The sequence below is a fragment of the Pelodiscus sinensis genome, chromosome 2 (genome assembly GCF_052426305.1).
Source record: "Pelodiscus sinensis isolate ZL-2025 chromosome 2, ASM5242630v1, whole genome shotgun sequence".
In the NCBI taxonomy this organism is placed as follows: domain Eukaryota; kingdom Metazoa; phylum Chordata; order Testudines; family Trionychidae; genus Pelodiscus; species Pelodiscus sinensis.
This window is the reverse complement of record NC_143053.1, coordinates 193,403,754-193,424,884: the sequence shown is the minus strand read 5'-3', so window position 1 is coordinate 193,424,884 and position 21,131 is coordinate 193,403,754.

Below are 21,131 nucleotides of genomic sequence, written 5' to 3'. Positions count from 1 at the left end.
GAAATGCCTTCAACTTTGGGTTCATATTCACCCAGGAATTCTAAATTAGAAATGTTGTTACTCAAGAGAACTCACTTTAACAACATTCAATCCCTTAACCAGTACAGGCAGTCCCCGAGTTATGCGGATCCGACTAATGTCGGATCCGCAGTTACGAACGGGGCCCGTCTCCCTGGTCTCCAGCAGACCAGGGAGAGGAAGCAAAGTGGTGGAGCACGCGGGCAGCGGACAGCCCAGACGCGTCTGGGCTGTCCGCTGCCCGCGTGCTCCGCGGCTTTGCTCTGCTTTGCTCCCCATCTCCCTGGTCTGCAGACCAGAGGGACGGGGAGCAAAGCCACGGGACACGCGGGCAGCGGACAGCCCAGACGTGTCTGGGCTGTCCGCTGCCCGCATGCTCCACGGCTTTGCTCTGCTTTGCTCCCCGTCCCCCTGGTCTGCAGACCAGGGAGATGGGGAGCAAAGCAGAGCAAAGCCGCGGAGCCCGAGGGCAGCAGGACAGCCACAGCGCATCTGGGCTGTCCTGCTGCCCCCGTGCTCCGCGGCTTTGCTCCGGACGCCTGTGGTACAGCAGCTGGGGCGCTGCCGGTTGGTCCCGTAGCGCCGCTCTGGGCGCTACGGGACCAACCCGGCAGCACCCCAGCTGCTCTGCCCCAGGCGTCCTGATTCAGCCACTGCTGGTCAGTTTCAGCAGCGGCTGAATCAGGACGCCTGGGGCAGAGCAGCTTGGGTGCTGCTGGGTTGGTCCAGTAGCGCCGAGGAGCGGCGGCGCTACTGGACCAACCCAGCAGCACCCCAACTGCTCTGCCCCAGGCATCCCCAAGTCAGCCGCTGCTGAAACTGACCAGTGGCTGACTACAGGAAGCCCCTGCCCCGGGCTTCCTGGAATCAGCCGCTGATCAGTTTCAGCAGCAGCTGACTTGGGGATGCCTGGGGTTCTTAAGTTGAATCTGTATGTAAGTCAGAACTGGCGTCCAGATTCAGCCGCTGTTGAAACTGATCAGTTTCAGCAGAGGCTGAATCTGGACGCCAATTCCGACTTACATACAGATTCAACTTAAGAACAAACCTACAGTCCCTATCTTGTACGTAACCTGGGGACTGCCTGTATTACACATGGATCTCAGCTATCTACTCTGGCAACAAAGGGCTTTCTTATTTGCTCTGGCAAAATATAAGCCCCTCCATTTTAAGGCACAAAAATCATATTTGGGTAGGCAAACACTTATTAATGCAGTTATGACATGTTTCTTCATGCCTTTAAAAAGTTGCTCTGGTATACCTCCAACAACAATGCTCTAGAGGAGTATAACACTCATCTGGCATGTATCAATATCACATGGCAAAGTACTGTTTAATTTGTGTGTGATTGAAGGAGCGATGTTGCTCTGAAAAGACTGGTCCAGGCTGGCATGAGGGATATGCTTCTCCTAACAGTAAACGAAATGTCCCTTAATGCAAATGGAAGTCAGTGGTTTTAGAGGCTAAATTACCAGAATTTTACTCCAGTTCCATATGACTTCAGTAACACTGCCCCTTGGCTGCAGCAGTTATATTTTTATTACAGTATGACTCTTGCATTTTCTGCAGTTTCAATCAGTTTTTTCATTTTTTTTTTTGAAATAGGCAACATCATACACAACTGTTCTCTCAAAAGGAATTCTTCTACCCCAACATTTTCCTGAACATCTTTACAAGCTTGTTTAAAATTTTGAAATAAAAGGATTCAAAGATATCATAAAACTCTGTGCTTTTAAGGAGGATTTTGAGCTGGGAGACATTAGGACAAATTCTCCAGATATAAAGGAGTCAGGAATTGGAGTGGTAGGAAGAGCATGTAGAAAATGAAAAGAAAAATATTAGCCGAAGGAATATATTAAAATTAAATATACACTAATGGCATGTTCTCTTTTGTTGTTCTCATCCCAGGCTGCTGCTGTTGCTGTATTTGCACTGAATATCTTATTACAAAACACACAAGAAAGTGAAGAAGATATATAAAGGGTTGTTTTTGTAAGTTTGGTCTCAGCTCATTGTGCACATATTTCATCTGGCTGCATCAAAGCACAACAAGCTACTTCAATTACTTCGGCACTTAGAAAAGACATGCATGAAAGAAAAATATGTCAAGGACGTGAAATGGCAAGTTTGTATTGGTGGCCTTTTCCCAGTGACATCTCAGTTTCCCAGCACTTTGCCATGCTGGGTCTTAGTCTGCAGCTAAAGTGGCTTAAAAATGGCAAATGTAATGAACAAAGCACATCAAAAGAGAGAGGGAGCTGCTTGCATTCCCTGAAAAGTTCCCAACCATAGAGCCTGCAAGTTCTGAAGGATCATAACCCCAGCCTTGTTCACAGCGCATGGCACAGTCCTCCAGCCTCCCCTACAGGCCGCTGCTTGCCCATTATCACTGGGATATTGTTTACAGGTGGGCCTGAGCTACTGAGTTCAGCTTTGGAGCATAGGTCCTCCTGAGATTGGGGTTACTTGATTCTTGGGTTTTGCTTCTGTTACTAGCAGTGTTCATCAAGACAGCCTCTGAGGGTATGTCTACACTAGCTCGTTAATTCAAGCTAGGTAAGCAAAGCAGGTGGCCGGAGTTGCAAATGAGGCCCGGGATTTAAATATCCCGGGCTTTATTTGCATGTTCCCGTCCAGTCGCCATTTTGAAATTCCACTAGCCCGAAGTAAGTGCCGCGCGGCTACATGCAGCAGTGAAACAGTAATTTGAACTAAGTCCTTAGTTTGAATTAACTGTTACTCCTCATGGGTTATGTCTACACTAGCCCCCCAGTTCAAACTAGGGAGGCTAATGTAGGCATTCAAAGTTGCAAATCAAACCTGGGATTTAAATATCCCAACGCTTGATTTGCATCTTTCCGGCCGGTCGCCATTTTTTGAAATTTACAAGTCCGGAGTAACTGCCTTGTTAAACCTCCTTGCAGGAGGAATAATAGGTAGTTTGATTTAGGGCTTTAATTCAAAATACCGGGTCCCTGCTGCGAGTAGACACGGGCAGTTACTCCGGACTTGTACATTTAAAAAAATGGCAACCGTCCGGGAACATGCAAATCAAGGGCGGAATATTTAAATCCCTGGCTTGATTTGCAAGTTCGAATGCCTACATTAGCCTCCCTAGTTCAAACTAGGGGGCTAGTGTAGACACCCCATAAAAAGTAACAGTTAATTCGAACTAAGGACTTAATTCGAATTACCGTTTCACTGCTGCGTGTAGCCACACGGCACTTACTTTGGGCTAGTGGAATTTCAGAATGGCAACCGGACAATAAAGCCCAGGATATTTAAATCCCAGGCTTCATTTGCAACTCCGGTTGCCTGCTTTGCCTACCTAGCTCGAATTAACGAGCTAGTGTAGACATACCCTGAGAAGACTATTAGTGCTGGCTGCCAACTGGGAAGAACCAGGGACAGTATTCACTGCCATATCTTCCCCCTTACTTCCCCATCTCTAACCTTCTTAGGAAAAATACTGGCATTAATGAAGCTGAAAGAACTTATGGGTATTACACCTGTAACCTGGTGTCCTGCATATTAACCAATGTTCCGATATTGGACCAGGATGGGTAGGAATGGTGTCCCTAGCTTCTGTTTGTCAGGGGCTGGAAATGAATGACAAAAGAGGGATCACTTGATGATTCCCTGTTCTGTTCACTCCTGTGGCATCTGGCATTGGCCATTGTTAGAAGATAAGAACGGCCATACTAGGTCAGACCAAAGGTCCATCTAGCCCAGTATCTTATGTTCTTATGACCATCCTTGGGTCCAAATTCAGCTCACAATGACTTCAAGTGAAGTTGCACATACACATCTGAGTATGTGGCCATTAACATAAACATATATCAATCCTTCCTTTACTACAGATGCTTTCACACAGTAGATAGTAATAGTAGATAATTCAGATTCAGAGGAGCAGTAACACTGATCAAGCAATTTATACTTATTATCCTGTTCAATACAGAGGAATGGGAGAGCAAATAAAGCACAGTTATGGATAAAAGAATAAATGATTTCAGTTCCTTGACTCTAGTGAAACAATAGCTTAACCGTCCAGTCTAGCAAGAGCCCAGGGCTGGAAAGCCTGAATGAGGTGTGGGGATTTCAATCCCATTGTGTGCGTGTTTTGTTCAGGGAACAGGCTGAAAGCAAAATACAGATCACCTCTGTCAAATTTGTCTCAGCACTCATTTTGTCATATCGGCAACCTTCTTCCTGACTATGAACTTTCCATTTTAATGCATTAGTAAAAGGTATTGATATTCTAAGATGTGAAAGAAAAAGTCAAGTGATTGATATGTAGCAACTTCCGTGTTGTGGTAGTGAAGAAAAAAATAATAGGCTATTAGAGAACGGAAAATTACTAGCAGTGGGAGACCATGTGTGTTGCTGTGAAGGCACATCTACAATTCCTTTTTGTCTTTTCTTTTCCCGCATTGCCACAATAGGATGACTTAGGATGGGGAAATCTGAAAATGACTCAATCTTAACTGTGAATGTGATTTAATTGCTCAAGATGTAGAGGTAGCTTTTTACTCTGGTTCATACCTAAATAGGAAGACTCACAATGCTTATTTAAGTTTTCATAAGAGCAGCTTCTTCTTTGTTAGCACAATTTACACCTACAGTTGATATAAAAGTACAAATATGCATGTTAACAACCTGAAATACTCATTGGCCAATATAAAGCAGGTCATTAGAGGTGTAAGTACACTCATCTTCATTTAAGTTATTTTTCAATTGCAAATATGATACCTAATCCCAACTCTTTTGAAAATTCAACCACATGTGTGCTTCCTCATGAAAGGTTATCCTAACTGATGGTTAGTGTACACTAGATGCATAGTATCAATGCAGAAGCATCTGTAGCTTTACAGCCAGTTGGCTTTATAGCCCAAGTGGTTGAAGCTCCTTCACTAAGCTCCAAAGGTTGCAGATTGCGTTCTGCCTGTCGGTGTTACATAGGCACATTCCTAGTTATAAATTCATGGAAGTTAGGTCCATCGATACTTATACGCCAAGATGGGAAGGAATAGTGTCCCTAGCCTCTATTTGTCAGAGGCTGGAAATGGTTGACACGAGAGGGATCACATGATGAATACTGTTCGCTCCTTCTGGGACATCTGGCATTGGCCACTGTCGGCAGACAGGATGCTGGGTTAGATGGACCTTTGGTCTGACGCAGTATGGGCATTCTTATGTGCAGCTGTATCAGTCTAGTGTTTCTGGTGAAGAGCTCTCCCTTTGGCATTAAAAATATGCCTCTGTGACAGGCAGCTGCTATATCAATGAGAGAAGCTCTCCCAGGCTATGCCTAGACTGAAGGCTTCTTCTGGAAGAAGCTTTTCCGGAAGAGATCTTCTGGAAAAATTTCTTGCAAAAGAGAGCATCCACACTGCAAAAACGTATCGAAAAAGCAATCTGTTTTTTTGAAAGATAGCGTCCACATTTATTGGCTGCTATCTCACATTTAAGTTGGGATTAGTATGGATGGAGTGGCCACCAGGTCACCTGTGTTTTTTCCTGGAGGCCTCTTCTTTTAAAAAAAAACAAACAAAAAAAAAACCAAACCACCTCTTCCCCATCCACACACACTTTTTTTCTAAAGAGTTCTTTTGAAAAAAGGCTTCTTCCTTGTAGAAAGAGGTTTACTGCTGTCAGAAAAACTCCTGCATTATTTTGACCTTCTGTTGAAAGAACATAATTGCAGTGTGGACTTAAGTGTAGGTTTTCCAGAAAAATGGTCGTTTTTCCAGAAAAACTCTTCAGTGTAGACACACTCCTGACATAGTTCTGTCCACAGTGGTGCTCAGTCGGTGTAACTTAATTTTAGTTGGGGGTGGCTCATTTACATCTCTGCTCAACAGAAATTATACTGAAGTAAGTGGGAATTTGGATCTGGCCTACGAGTGATAATTTAACATAGAAGTGGTAGGCTAATCTTCAGCTGGTATAAGTGGCATCACTCTATTGACCTGAGTGGAGTTATGTTGATTTACGTTGGTTGAGAATCTGTGCCAGAGACTTGTTATCCCAAGACTCACATTTAAAAGCTTTTAATGGTCATAAGAAAGCCTGTTCTCGTTAATGTGTATCATTACTGTACTGTGCCATATGTACCTTTAAGTTCTTTTTTATTGCTACTGCCCTGTTCAGCTTCAATCTGTAGCTGATGTACTTGGCACACTAGAGAAAGAAAAATTATAATTGTTGCCTTAGTATTGCTAATTCTGTAGCCAACCTTTGTTTGTTAACTCTTTTGCCCGTTCAGCTTAACATACAAAGAGAGGCCAAAGAATGGACATAACTGCTACCCACACACACTGAACGACCTACTGAATTTCAAGATTTTCTCTACTTCCCAATTTCCTGTAAAAATTCAGTCAGGGTTTGGTACCCAAAGCAACTACCTGTAAATGAGTGGCTGGAGATGCGTTGTGCTTATCAGCATTCTGCACCACTGCCATAAGCTGAAAAGGGAGGGGGTGCAAAAACATAAAGAGCTGAGGATATAAAAGGAGATCAGTGAGGTGGAAAATAAAGGCAGTGTCAAGTTATTTAGGGACAAAATTCACATACTTTTCGATGTTGTGCATTATAATAGTAGCACAAGGCATCCTGATTCTATGAATTTTTCTTGAATTTGATGGCTGCAGTAAGGAATAATTTAGGGGATAGGCAGGAGACAGTGGCACTTAACATAGACCCTACATTTAAAGACATCTGCATTGGTGTCACTGGTTCAAGAGGACAAAGATTCATCCTTCCCAGTCAGAGCATGAGATGAATGCATACAGAGTGAAAAGAGTAGATATTGCTGTTAATAGCTTGGCTTCTGCCTCATGCTCTTCTGATAATAGCAAAATCTATGGGGTCATTAGTAATTTTTTCCTTTCCCTCCCATGCTATCCCAACTATAACTGCCTGTCCACAGAAAAAGAGAGATACTGTTTTAAAGCAAATGAGCCAATGAATTCAGGCAAATATTTACACTTTGTAATGACTTGTGAGCACAAAGTATCAGAAGTAAAAATTCTACTGTCTGTGGGAGAGAAACCCCTGGTACCCTCACAAACCCTAACAGTAACTTTTTGCACAAATCCAGTAGTTAGACATGCAACAGTTATGGAAATGTTACTGTTTTTAACACTCCTGCTTAAGATTTATGTAATGCTTTTTCCACAACAGATCACAAAATATTTAAAGATGGGGAAGCATTTTATCTTCATGTTTACAGGCAGACAGGTTAAAACAATTGTTTAAGTTTGCATAGTTAGTAATGGTACAAACAGAACCTTTTCCTTAGTTTCACTTAGGCTACGGCTACACTGTAGCTTTCTTCTGGAAAAGCTTATGCAAATGAAGTGTGGCATAGAATATTAGCCTTCTTCTGGAAAGCTTATACAAATGAAGTATGGTGTAGTATATTGCTGCACTTCATTTGCATAATTAATTAGCAGCCGCTTTTGCGCAAGAGGTTTTTGCACAAAAAGGAGCTATGTAGAAAAAATGAGGAAGAACGGCTCTTGCACAAGAAAGGGTTTTTGCACAAAAGCCTTTTGCACAAAACAGGCTGCTAATTAATTATGCAAATAAAGTGTGGCGATATTCCACGTTGTGCTTCATTTGCATATGCTTTCTTGGAAGAAGGCTACAGTGTAGCCATAGCCACAGATAGCCTGTCAAGTTTAAAAGAAATGTCTAATGCTGCTTGGAGCAAAGAAGGAGAGAAATTATTGATAAGTGAGCCCTGCTAATCATATCTGAGATTAAATGATGCAGTTGATTTCAATAATATGCTGACCATTACACATGAATTACACAAGAATTATACGATTTCTCTTCCCATTTCTAAAAACAAAGATACATATATCAAATATTTAGACTTTTATAATTTATTAAAGGAATTCCCCCAAAAGAGGCTATTTGCTTTCTCCTGAAAGTAAACAATCTATAATAGTCAGTAGAGGATGGCGGGAGAAAAAGAAAATGTCATACAGAACATAAAAGAAAAATCAGTCTTCCACATTTTCCACCTTGATCTTCCCCAAATCTTGCTGTGCCACCGTCAAATCATATATAGTAACTTCAATTTCTAAAATTCCTTTGGTTTCATACTTTGGTCTTCAGCCTATAAAGAATTAAACATGTGCCTAATATAGCAAATGTGAATTCGGTGGGACAAATTATATGCTTAAAGTTTAGTTTGCATATGTCTTTTGAAGAATCTGGACTTAAGATGATAGGCAAACTATGTAGGGAAGAATCATAGAATACTAGGACTGGAAGGGACCTCGAGAGGTATTGGATCCAGTCCCTTGCACTCATGGCAGGACCAAATACTGTCTAGACCATCCCTGATAGACATCTAACTGACTCTTAAATATCTCCAGAGATGGAGATTCCACAACCTCCCTGGGCAATTTATTCCAGTGTTTGACTACCCTGACAGTTAGGAACTTTTTCCTAATGTCCAACCTAAACCTCCCTTGCTGCAGTTTAAGCCCATTGCTTCTTGTTCTATCCTCAGAGGCCAAGATGGACAAGTTTTCTCCCTCTTCCTTATGACACCCTTTTAGATACCTGAAAACTGCTATCATGTCCCCCCTCAATCTTCTCTTTTCTAAACTAAACAAACCCAATTCTTTCAGCCTTCCTTTATAGGTCATGTTCTCTAGACTTTTATTCATTCTTGTTGCTCTTCTCTGGACCCTCTCCAATTTCTCCATATCTTCCTTGAAATGCGGTGCCCAGAACTGGACACAATACTCCAACTGAGACCTAACCAGCGCAGAGTAGAGAGGAAGAATGACTTCTTGTGTCTTGCTCACAACACACCTGTTAATGCATCCCAGAATCACGTTTGCTTTTTTTGCAACAGCATCAAACTGCTGACTCATATTCAGCTTGTGGTCCACTAGATCCCTAGATCCCTTTCTGCCAGACTCCTTCCTAGACAGTCGCTTCCCATTCTGTATGTGTGAAACTGATTGTTCCTTCCTAAGTTGAGCACTTTGCATTTGTTTTTATTAAACTTCATCTTGTTTACCTCAGACCATTTCTCCAATTTGTCCAGATCATTTTGGACAATTAAGAACTCTTAATAATTAAATTGTTGCTATCTCCAAAGTGAAACATGGCTTTTTTTGAATAGCAGATAGCACCCAGTTTAAGCGATTAGGGTAGATATTAAAATTATACAGAAATATTCATAAGGAACTTATAGAGGCCAATGACAATTAATGGTACCTATGATGAAATATGACCATCTCTACTCAGACAAACTTCTTGGAAACTTCTATTGACAACAACACATCATCTCCTTCTGGCTCCAGCAGCATAATGTCCCCAGTATGCTTATATCTCAGTTGAGATGAAAGAGAGGTGCCTACTGAATTACTGGATCACTTCTTGATGTGCCTAAGTAATCTTTAGAAGTGTGTAACACAAATACAGCTCCAGCCCAATTTTGATAACACGTACAAGCGGATGGACTCAGAGTTCCAGGTGACATGGCTTCAGGACACACCTGTGAAGTAATAATGCACATCTTTTAAGATCACACCAATGGTGGGTATTGAAAGAATTATCCTTAGTGTACACCGGGGCTTGGACACTTCTAAGGAGTTATTTTGAAATAACTCCCCTTATTTTGAAATTATAATCAGAGCGTCACGCTACTAAGTCCGTTATTTTGAAATAACAGGCTGGTTATTTTGAAATCTGTACTCCTGCTTTCCTCGGGGAATAACGCTTATTTTGAAATAGCTATAGTTAGTGTGGACGCTCCGCTGCTGCTATTTTGAAATAACTACTCCCCAGAGTCATTCAAAGTAATTACTCCCCAGTGCTTCCTGGGGCTCTAAGTCGAGATAGTGCATCCACAGTTACGGAGCCTGCCTCAGACTAATTTCAGGGCTCCCCCATAGTGCGGACATACTGTTTTGATTTTGTTTATTGGGGAGTTATTATTCTGAATTTAACTTAAAAACAATAAATAATCTGGTATCACTTTAAAGACTAACAAAACATGTAAATGGTATTAGTTATTTTGAAATAATTTCCTAGTGTAGACATGCCCCAAGTGAAATACCAGAGTCCAAATAATGAGCAAGAGGTGGTGGAGTCAGGGAGTATGTCTATACTACAGAGTTTTTTCGGAAAAATGTCTGTTTTTCTGACAAAACTTGAGGAACGTTCACACTGCAATTGTGTTCGTCTGCAAGAAAATCAAAAGAACAGAGGGTTTTTTCCAGCACTGGTAATCCTCATTCAATGAGGAAGACGCATTTTTGTGAAAGAGCTCTTTCAGAAAAAGGCATGTGTGGATGGGGAAGAGGGAGTTCTTTCGCAAGAAGAGGAAAGAGGAAAAAGCACAGGTGCCATGGTGGCCATTACATCCAGAGCAATCACAGCTTACATGGGAGAGAGCATCCATTCAGTCTGAATGCTCTCTTTCGAAAAACCAGATTGCTTTTTCAATGCACTTTTGCAGTGTGGACATGCTCTTTTGGAAGAAGTTTTTTCAGAAGATCTCTGAAAGAAGCCTGTAGTCTAGATGGAGCCAGGCTTTGGCATAGGTTGTCAGCACAGCCTCTCTCACAATCATCAGCTAGCAAAATCTTACATTTTAAAAAAAACCCAGTTCCCAAAGAGTCAGGAACAAAAGGGCAAGTTCTGCAGCAGTGGACAGGCAATTCCCCCTGACAATTCCACTTCTACATGTTTCCCTTTAGCAGAGGCCATTATGTTTGCTGAAGAGCAGTGAAGAAGCATTCCTGGGGTGAGCTTATCATGCCATGTCCTCAGACCACCTTCTTGTTGCATATATAGTTATCAACATATACCTATCATCAAGCATGAGAGTTGCATGAAATGACTCCTTCACACCAATTATTAGCTACAGGCAGAATAAGGCACTGTGGACTTCAACTGAGCATTGTAAAAGCCTAGGCTACATCTATACTACAAGTTTTCTCCACAGAAAATATGCTAATGAGTGATTAATTGGCATAAGTCGCAATCACAGTAGCATATTTTCTGCCATTTCTTTTTGGGTGCAAAAAGAAATGGCAGAAAATATGCTAATGAGATCATGAATTATGCTAATGAGTCCCTCATTAGTATATTTTATGCTGAAAGATTTCGCAGTGAAGACATAGCCCTAATTTTTAGACCCTGTTTCCCCTGTTGGAACCAATAGCCTCAGGTTAGGCACACACACTCACTATACAATGGCTAGGTATGTAAGGGTGAGGTCCACAGAAGCCAGTGAGTTGAGTAAGGAGCTGCTTAAACTAGCCACTAGGAAACTCTGAGTTGAGGGGTGGGTCTTCAGTCCCCAGTCCTCAAAGGGACTGAGGTGCCTAATGCTATGCCTGAAGGAGACATCTATCTCTGCTTGCAATTCACAGCTGTGAACCCCCACCTGGAGTTACCTGCCTAAGACCTTTCCTGCAAAAAAAAAAAAACCAGAGGAGGACCCACAGGCTCTACATCTCTGTGTGTGATTCTATACTTTTGTCAAACATCTCATCCTGGTGTAACTCCACTGACTTCAACAGCATACAGCTAGATTTATAGCAGTGAAAGGAGAATCAGGTGCCTGGTTCCAGCAGTTTCACATTCAGATAGGCAAATATAATAATCACCCCTGGATTTTAATCACCTCCCCGCCCCCCATGCTTCCCAAGGCTGGAGGGGAAGATGTTGGGTCCTTGGTATTGGAGTGGCTAGTATAAACAACATGGTCAGCTGTGAAATTTGGATTTGGGACTGGGATTTTAGCTCCATCCCCATCTCTAACTTTGCATGTCAATGATGATTCAGTTTCTTGTTGCATTTGGGGAGGGGAGGGGTTGGTGAGTGAATGAGTGAGAGGGGAAGCAATACACTTTTGTTGCAGTGGAAAGAAAATGAAAAGCTTATGCTCAAAGTGAGGACAAATGACAGTAAATCACTAGAAGCTTATGTAATAGAATATAGATTTCATTGGTACTCAGCAATGCATATTAATATATAAGTGAATCACTGCAGCTAGCAGGCTGTAAGCAGTACCATTTTAACAGGAGGCCCTTGGAATAAATCTTAATGGTATATGAAAAATGTTTCCATTTTGCTTTGCTAATCAACAGCTTTCTTCTTGATTGCTGTTTCCTGCTTATTTCTTGAAATAACTACATGCCCAGCTACACAAGCATCACCCAAATGAAAAATACACTGCGTCAGTGAGCTTTTAAAGCAGTCAGTGATTTGATACAAATGACACATCGAGTACCTTTCACAATAGTTTCATTGTGCAGAGTTGTCGTTTGTAAGGAGAATGACTAAAAAGCACTGTGCATGTAACAGATCACAGTCTGGGGTCTCAGGAGGTTGAATACATTCCAACATGTTGGCAGCTGATCAGGGTAGGAGGGCAACTAGGAATAGTTTCAGGATGGAACTTTATAAAACTTGACACTAGGGAAACCGTGCTACCTGCCCTGTCACTCAGAGTCTCACACACCAGGCACTTCAAGCAGTTACAAAGCAGGAGTTAAACGGCTCCCATCATATAACCCATAACTCAGGGTAAACACTGCTCAGCCTGCTTCTAGGACGGTTTTAAATCATTTCACTGCCCCTCCTTCTTCCCCCCTCCACCCTCTGAGCAGAACAGAGAGTACGAAAGTGCTGATCCCTCAGACAGCAAGTTAGACCTTGTGCTTTAGAGTACAAGGTCTATCCGCAAAATCCCAGGTCTTTTAATCCTGGAAATCATGCCTTTTATCCCTCTAATCGTACTGGACACCTTGGGAGCAAGTTACAACAAAATAACAGCCCTACCATGTACTGTCACTGGTTACTAAATCCAATTCCCATTGAATTGTGAGGAAGGCAAAGAAAAAAAACCCACAAGAGCTTTGCCAATTTGCCCCCTCCAGGCTGAAGAAACAATTCCTCCCTCACCCCAGTGTAGACAGTCTGTCAGACCCACGTGCTCTGTACAACACCAAAACTACCAGTAGAGATGGGACTGAGGAAGGGGAAGGGTGTGTGTGGTACTGAAACAAAAACAAAACAACAAAAAAAGTGAACAAGGCTCAAGCTGAGGTTATATTAATGATAGGAGTGACTGAGGGACCAATCATCTTTATTCTCTCTCAGGCTAGCCAATGAGGGGCTAAGAAACTCTGGAAGGGAAGATGCTACCCCTACATCCATTGCATGGATTCTTCTTCTGTTTCCTTATCAGGCTGTGTAATCACTGGGCCTACCTTGTTTTCCACCCATTGAGGTGGCTGGTGGCAATGGCCTCCAGTGAAGTAATCTCAACTCGTTAAGGGTCAGATAATGGCCAGGCTAGCACAATGGTGCAAGAGTGTAAGAAGGCACTTTTTATGCCCTGTACTGGTTGCCAACCAGCATTCACATGTGGACGTGAAGCAGGCTGAGCTTCTCATTGCCACTCTGATTGCATAAAAAAAAGCATGGCAGTCTTCACAGATTGGCCACCTGGCCCTAAAGAAATGCCATTTTCCATAGCTAGCTTCTGCATATGCCTTCCAACAGGGAGCAGAATATTACTCACTGCTGTTGCTGAACTAGCCATTGTGTCTGGTTAGCTGCAACAAAGAACTAAAGCAGCAAGAACTATTTTACCCTGACACCAAGCTAAGAGCTTGCATAAGGTGCTGGGATGAAATCATTTTCTGTAAACAAAATTAAGTTTTATTGAGCCTCCTAAACTGAGAGACACCAAGGGGTGTTTTTGAGGGCCACATACCTGCACCTTATTAACTAATCACACACTTACTGATAGCTCTTTCACAGAGCACTCCTGTACCAGATGGCCAGGACAGAACAGAACAGAACAGAGTGGAGACTGAGGCTATGTCTACACTATAGCCTCTTGTGCAAAAAAATATGCAAATGAGGCAAAGCGTGGAATATCGCTGTGCCTCATTTGCGTAATTAATTAGGCTCCTTTTTTGTGCAAGAGGCTTTTGCACAAAAAGAAGCCATCTACATAGCTCCTTTTTGCACAAAAAACCCCTCTTGCACAAGAGCCGTTATTCCTGAAAAAAAGAGGAAGAATGGCTCTTGCTCAAGAGGGGGGTTTTGCACAAAAAGGAGCCGTGTAGATGGCTCCTTTTTGCGCAAAAGCCTCTTGTGCAAAAATGGAGCCTCAATAATTATGCAAATGAGGTGTGGCGATATTCCACGCTTTGCCTCATTTGCATATTTTTTTGCACAAGTGGCTATAGTGTAGATGTAGTCTGAGTGTAGCTAGTCGGCACAGCTTTGCCAGTATGCTGAAAGAACACACACCATGCCAGATATAAACCTATTTGAGTTCATGCCTTCTGGGAGAAGGAGAAGTAGAGAGTCATAATCTCCTGCCAGGGCTGTTCCGGAGGCAGCACAAGAATGAGCACACCTTCCCCTGGGTGTGCGGCAAAGCCATGACTAAATTCTCAAGAATGCATTTTGTCACATCATGGTGACTAAATCATTCATGAAACTGAAACATGGAAAGAAATACTTGCAGCATACACTGCATAAGGGGTGGGTAATAAGTGGCCCCCAGGCTGGTCTGCCAGGGTTGGCCCTAGGTGGGCTACCAGCTGCTTTATTTACTTGCATGTCCACAGGCAGGGTCACATGAAGCTCACTTTGGCTGTGAATTACTTTTTCCCAGCGTGGGTTGAGCTACCACTTCCTACAGCTCCCAATGGCTGGGAACAGAGAACCACAGCCACTGGGATCTGCGAGCAGCCATACCTGCATATGTGGCCCATGGGCGGCTTATTGTCCACCCATACTCTGCACTCTAAACAGAAATGTCACGTACAGACTCTTTCAGCACAACTGTGGAAACATCTCATGGTGATCAGGGGGCATTCATGCTTTTGAATGGTGACAGTACGTGTTGCATAAAGTCAATGCATCATCTCATTTTTTCATGAGATGTTAAAAAGCAGGTGCAATGAAAGGACTTAGTCCTGATTTGCAAGGAGCTGCTCCTCAACTTGCTGTGGTGTCAAATTGTTGAGCTACATAGCAGCTGTTTTCTATAGAAACAAATTTGTACAAGCTCAAGGATGTGTTTGTAAAGTCCTTAAAAGCTTATGAACTGGATTTACACGATGTAAATGTACTTGTATATGAAGACTAAATTACTAATGAGAGGACCCTTCAATTCAAACCTTGAGAATGAGTGGACACAATTACAGGAAATGCAGTCTGATCATCCGATAATAGAAATGTTAATATCAAAGCAGGCATTTTTAGTTAAGAAACTTGCATAAATTATATGAAGTCTGAACAGCTTTCTAATATCTTTTTATTTAACCCAAATACAAATGTTTATAGAGACACAGTTTAACCAGCTCTCACATATGGTATCTACCATTCAATCTTGAATAAGAAGTTCAGTAGTAGCTCATTTCACATAAAGGTATCTGTAAGGGTATGTCTACACTACAACGTTAATTCGAACTAACTTAGTTTAATTCGAACTAAGCTAATTCGAACTAACGGATCCAGACTAAAAAACTAGTTCAAATTAGCGTTTTGCTAATTCGAACTAGCATGTCCACATTAAGTGGACCCTGAACCGGGCTTAAGGAGGGCTGCAAGCAGTGCTGGCAGGGCATCAGATTAGGCCTTAGAGCGTGGAGCTGCTTTCTCAGGCTAGCTGACGGCTGTGCTTAAAGGGTCCCGAGCCCCACCCCGGACAGAGTTCTCAGGGGTGCCCCGCTTGCAAAGCAGTCCTGGCTTGGAGTGCCCGGACTACCCACACTGGGCACATCATACCACTCGGCCATCAGCCCGGCTGCACTTGCCGCAGGCTGCCATCTGGGGAGAGGGGACAATTGGGGGACTGCAGGAGAGCTTCCACCCCCAGAAGCCCGCAGAGCCAGCCCAGTCCTCCCCATCGGGGGCTCGTGTCCCATTCCTCCCTCACCTCCTTCCACTTACCCTTCCCTAGCCCCTCTTCTTGATGTACAAAATAAAGATAACGTGTCTTCCAAAATGGAATCTGTCTTTATTGAACAAAACTCGGGGAGACTGGGAAAAGGAGGTGGGAGAGGGGAAGAGAGAGGCTGGGAAAGGGGAGGGCAACTAAAATGGTCAGGGGTTGGGAACAGGTCCCATATGAAGAGAGGCTAAAGAGACTGGGACTTTTTAGCTTAGAAAAGAGGAGACGGAGGGGGGACAGGATAGAGGTCTCTAAAAGCATGAGTGGTGTGGAGAGGGTGCATACAGAAAAGTTCTTCATTAGTTCCCATAAAGAAGGACTAGAGGACACCAAAGGAAAGGAATGGGAAGCAGGCTTCAAACTAGTAACAGAAAGTTGTTCTTCACAAAGCAAAGAGTCAATCTGTGGAACTCCTTGCTGCAGGAGGCTGTGAAGGCTAGAACTAGAACAGAGTTTAAAGGGAAGTGAGATCAAGTCATGGAGGCTGAGTCCATGGAGCCGCCAGCCTGGTCCCGGGAAGAGGGGAAGGGCTGGGGGGCATCGGGTGGCTGGCTCGAGCCGTTCCAGGTGCAGGGTCTGCTGGCTGGGTGCTGGCAGGCTTGCACCTGGCACGGGCACTGTAGCCAGCCCGTGCCCAGGGGGCAGAAGAGTTTCCCTGGTGTAGGCCAGAGTGGCCACCAGGAAAACCTGGGGAGGGCTAGCCTCCCACTAGTTCGAATTAAGGGGCTACACATCCCTTAATTCGAACTAGCTACTTCAAACTAGACTTAATCCTCGTAAAATGACGTTTTCCTAGTTCGAAGTAAGCGCTCAGTTAGTTCAAATTAAATTCAAACTAACGGAGCACTAGTGTAGCGCCTATGAAAGTTAGTACGAACTAACGTCCGTTAGTTAGAACTAACTTTGTAATGTAGACATACCCTAAGTTATCTTTGAGCACATAGGCACTAAGTGTCCCCAATGCCGTCAACTTTGAATTATAAAGATTTAGTTAGTGGAGACTGCTCATACTAATACCATGGCTGCAAATATCCCCTGAATTTTCACTAACCAAAAACTTGAAATAGTAAATGGTATATTAATGAAATGCAATGAATTAAACATGTACCAAAAAGATTAAAATGATAGAATATACTACATATAATTTTTACCTCATTTTTTTTTGGCTAGTCAGTCTGTGGTGATTGTCTGCAATTCTATTACTTAGGAGATTTAAGAAGAAAATGTATTTGTAGTGCAGAAGTTGATTGACCTATTTTTAGTTCTGCCTTTTATTTATCAAGCTCACCATCTAATATGGACCTTCCTCAAATGATTGTAATTAAAAATAAAACATCAGGGAGCGCATGTATATAAATAAATGGGTCCAATCCTATAGCTCTGTGGCATGCTTTTTCCTTGGATAGTAAATTGTATTCCTCCCAACAGTGGGAATAAGTACATTATTCAAAAATCAGAATGATCGTTTAGAAGGTTCAGCTACTCTTTTGTATTGGATTTTATGGCACACATGCATCTTATGCTGACTAGAACAAAAATTCTTCATATTTGCCAGTCATTTGGGGGCTCAAATTCAGGCTACTTAGTATTATCTGAACTGAAAGAGGTGACCCTACCCTCAAACACCACTAGGCCAGCCTATCAACCTTAACAGAAAACATACTCTGTCACTGAGCTATCCACACTATGTACTCATGTTGATCACACCTGGTAAAGGAGGAGGCCTTTTGGAGATTAGATGGCTAAGAGACAGAGCTTATCTTCTGTGAATGTTTTTCCCCACCATCCCCCAATAAAACTTTTTCTCTAATACAGCTAGAATTTGCAAACCCTCATTTATCTTTCATTGGTATACACATGATATTTTGGCTCTTCAAAATTTTGGCTCTCAAGTTTTCTAAGGGTATGTCTACACTAGCCCCCTAGTTCGAACTAGGGAGGCTAATGTAGGCATTCAAAGTTGCAAATGAAGCCCGGGATTTAAATATCCCGGGCTTCATTTGCATCTTCCCGGGCTCCACCATTTTTAAATCCCCCTTAGTCCGAACTCCATGTCCACGGCTACACGCGGCACGGATTAGGTAGTTTGAATTAGGATCTAATTCAAACTACCGGTACACCTCGTTCCCTTTAAAGGTATGGAAACTGAGCCCAGCGCTACTACATGGGACAACTGCAGTCCCCACATCACAAACAGGCAGCCAATGGCAGCTGCGCCGGTGTAGATCACGGGGGATGGGAGACCACAGAGAAGCAGGAGCATCCAACCCCCTCTCCTCCTGCAGCTCCCCATGTGTCCCCCAGCCCATATCCCTGCAGCCCAGGTCCCTGACATGCGAGCGCCACTGCAGCCGAGCCAGGGAGGCCCCCCTTTGGTGTAGGCAGAGCCCCAAACAAGCCCCACAAAAGGGGGGTATCCACCCATGCAGGAAGGCTGAGGTGGGCAGGGACTTTGTGTCAGCTCTACCATTTCTTGCACTTAGTTGAGTCCATTCTTTGGAAGGTGTAGAGATCGACAAAATCGATCCAAACAAATTCGTGGGTGACAATGTTTGCCATAAAGACGCCTTAGAAGAATTACGGCATCTTCGAAGCCTTCCTCCTTTTAACCAACAAAACAATGGAGCAATCACCTCAATTCCTTTATCCTTTCCATAAACACAGCTGATTTTAATTAACAATGTAACTACCTAGTGTAAAAAATATTTTGTAAAACAGTCTAGCTCAAAATACATAAGAATATCAAAATGAACCATGCAGGTTTTATTAGTTGAAACATATTAGATTTAAGACCAAAAAGACAAAAATAAAAATAAAATAAAAACACTTTTTAAAAATACAATCTTTCTAAAAGTGCACCAAAAGACTAAAAATGATAAAGAAAGTGCACCAAAAAGTCAAAAATAAAGTTTTAAGCTGAACTGAAGGAGAAAGATTGGATGGTTAAGTACGATTCAAGGTAGTTGCTAACTGTTAGCCATCCAATCTTTCTCCTACATTGCTAGCTTAAAACTTTATTTTTGACTTTTTGGTGCACTTTTTTAATATACTCTTCTCTTCTTACCATTGAATCCATCATATTCAACTATACTTTCCTACCATACACTCCCAGTGGAGTAATATACCAGTAACTATCCCTTGACACTCTAATTATTTGAGAATAAGAAGGGGAGACCTTTAATGAACTGATTACATTGCTTTAATAAAAATCCTGCTCTAAATGAGTTAGGTTGACATGCCTTGTTATGAGACATCATGTTTAGTTACATAAAGCAATATCATTGATGTGAACATCAGATAAAATGAGAAAAAACATTTCAGATAATATTTTTAGCAGTTGCACCCCATTTAAATTTATTCATAAAGTGGAGATCTGAAATTCCAGCTTGTCCTCTCAGTTCAGGAGTTATTTCACATAGAGGGACCCAAAGCGCTACTGAATTTGTTCTCCTGTTTTTGAAAGAAAAGCAATATAAACAGAAGATCAGATGCTTGTTGTCTGCATCTTTAATATGTCAGCACCTTCTGTCTAGGGGGAATGTTGTGCCAGACAGAATGCTGCATAAATAGTGTAGCAGACAAATTACATTACCTCTTGAGGTGTACACACTGACACACAAGTACCCTGAAATAACTAAATTACATCTTTTGTCCAAATCTCAGCCATTGCATTTCAAGTCGGGTAAAAAAAGAGTATTATTCTGTTTGTTCTGCTCAAAACTAATAAAAGCTGCCCTGTGTAGTCCTAGTAAAACATATACTTTCTATTAACTTCACATTAAAGTTTGCACTAATATACTCCCAAGCACAGAAAAATTATAAACAGGATGACATGACCTCCACAGCGATTACCTTTTAAAATGCTGTTGCATTTCTTTAAGTATTCGAATGTGAACGCATGAGTATATGAATGCTTAGAAAATTGGAAAAATGGCATATTCCTTCTGATATTTTCAGATGGGGTTTCCACTGAATAATATTGTAATTTAAACATAAGAGAAAGCCACTAAGGTTGTTTCCTTCCCAAATTATGGTGATTAATATTAGACATTATGCATGCACTCCATTGTATACACATTGCATTGTTAGCGCTGAAATTTTTTTTTATAGGTTTGATTTATCTGTAGAGTAATGTAGTTAGAAAATCTAAATCAGATTTTTTCCTATTTGAACAGAAAGCAAAACAAAAACAAAGAAAAAAACTGCAATAACCTACCCCTAGTTATTCCCGTGCCTTAAATTAATTTAAATGGTTGATGTTCACACAATAAACATTCCAAAAACTAGATTTTGCTATCCCTAAACACATTTTCAATATTGGAATGAAGAGCTTAAAAAAAATGTTTCCTTCCTCAACTTTTACCCCCAATTTTTGGTTACTACAGCTGTATCTATTAGAGAAAGATACTGTGAGAGAAAATTATTATTTTGTGTTAACACAATACATTAAACTAGCCTTTATTTTAGTGGTATTTTCATGTTTCTTTTAAATGCAATTTAGCAGGCAAACACAAGGGTTTACACTCTTCTTGGTGAATTCATGGATTAATTTTATTTTCTTAATTGTACTGGCCTTAATCTTACTGAATAGACAATGAAACTCATAGCTGAATGACTAAGTGCAACATTTGACAAATTTTTCAATTTTGTACAGTAAATTAAAATTTCACTGAAACATTTGATTGCAGGTTAATTAAAATGCAAGATGCAAGTGAATTACCTATGTAAATAAGATATTGTGTAAGTTATGTAGCAATTACCCAGTCTACATTTATAAACTTATTGTTTTACAATATATTGCAATAAATGTAAGATGTGCACTCTACAATTAAACAAGGAATTAAGCACAAATAGATATATGCAAGGTATTGACTATATCTATTTTAGGTACTTTTATGGTCCCCCTAGACAATCACTGTATTATCTGGGTGCCTCACAATCTTGAATGTACTTATCTTCACAACATCCACTTTAAGTGCTACTTATCCCCATTTTACAGATGTGGCACTAAAACACAGAGGGTTGCCTACAAGCCTTCCAGGCTGATTAGACAGATTTATGCTAGTGGGACTCTGAACATGCCAAAATACCAGTGTTCAGTTATGCTCACTCTTTATAGCCATTACATCATTATTTTTCATTCCTTTGAAGC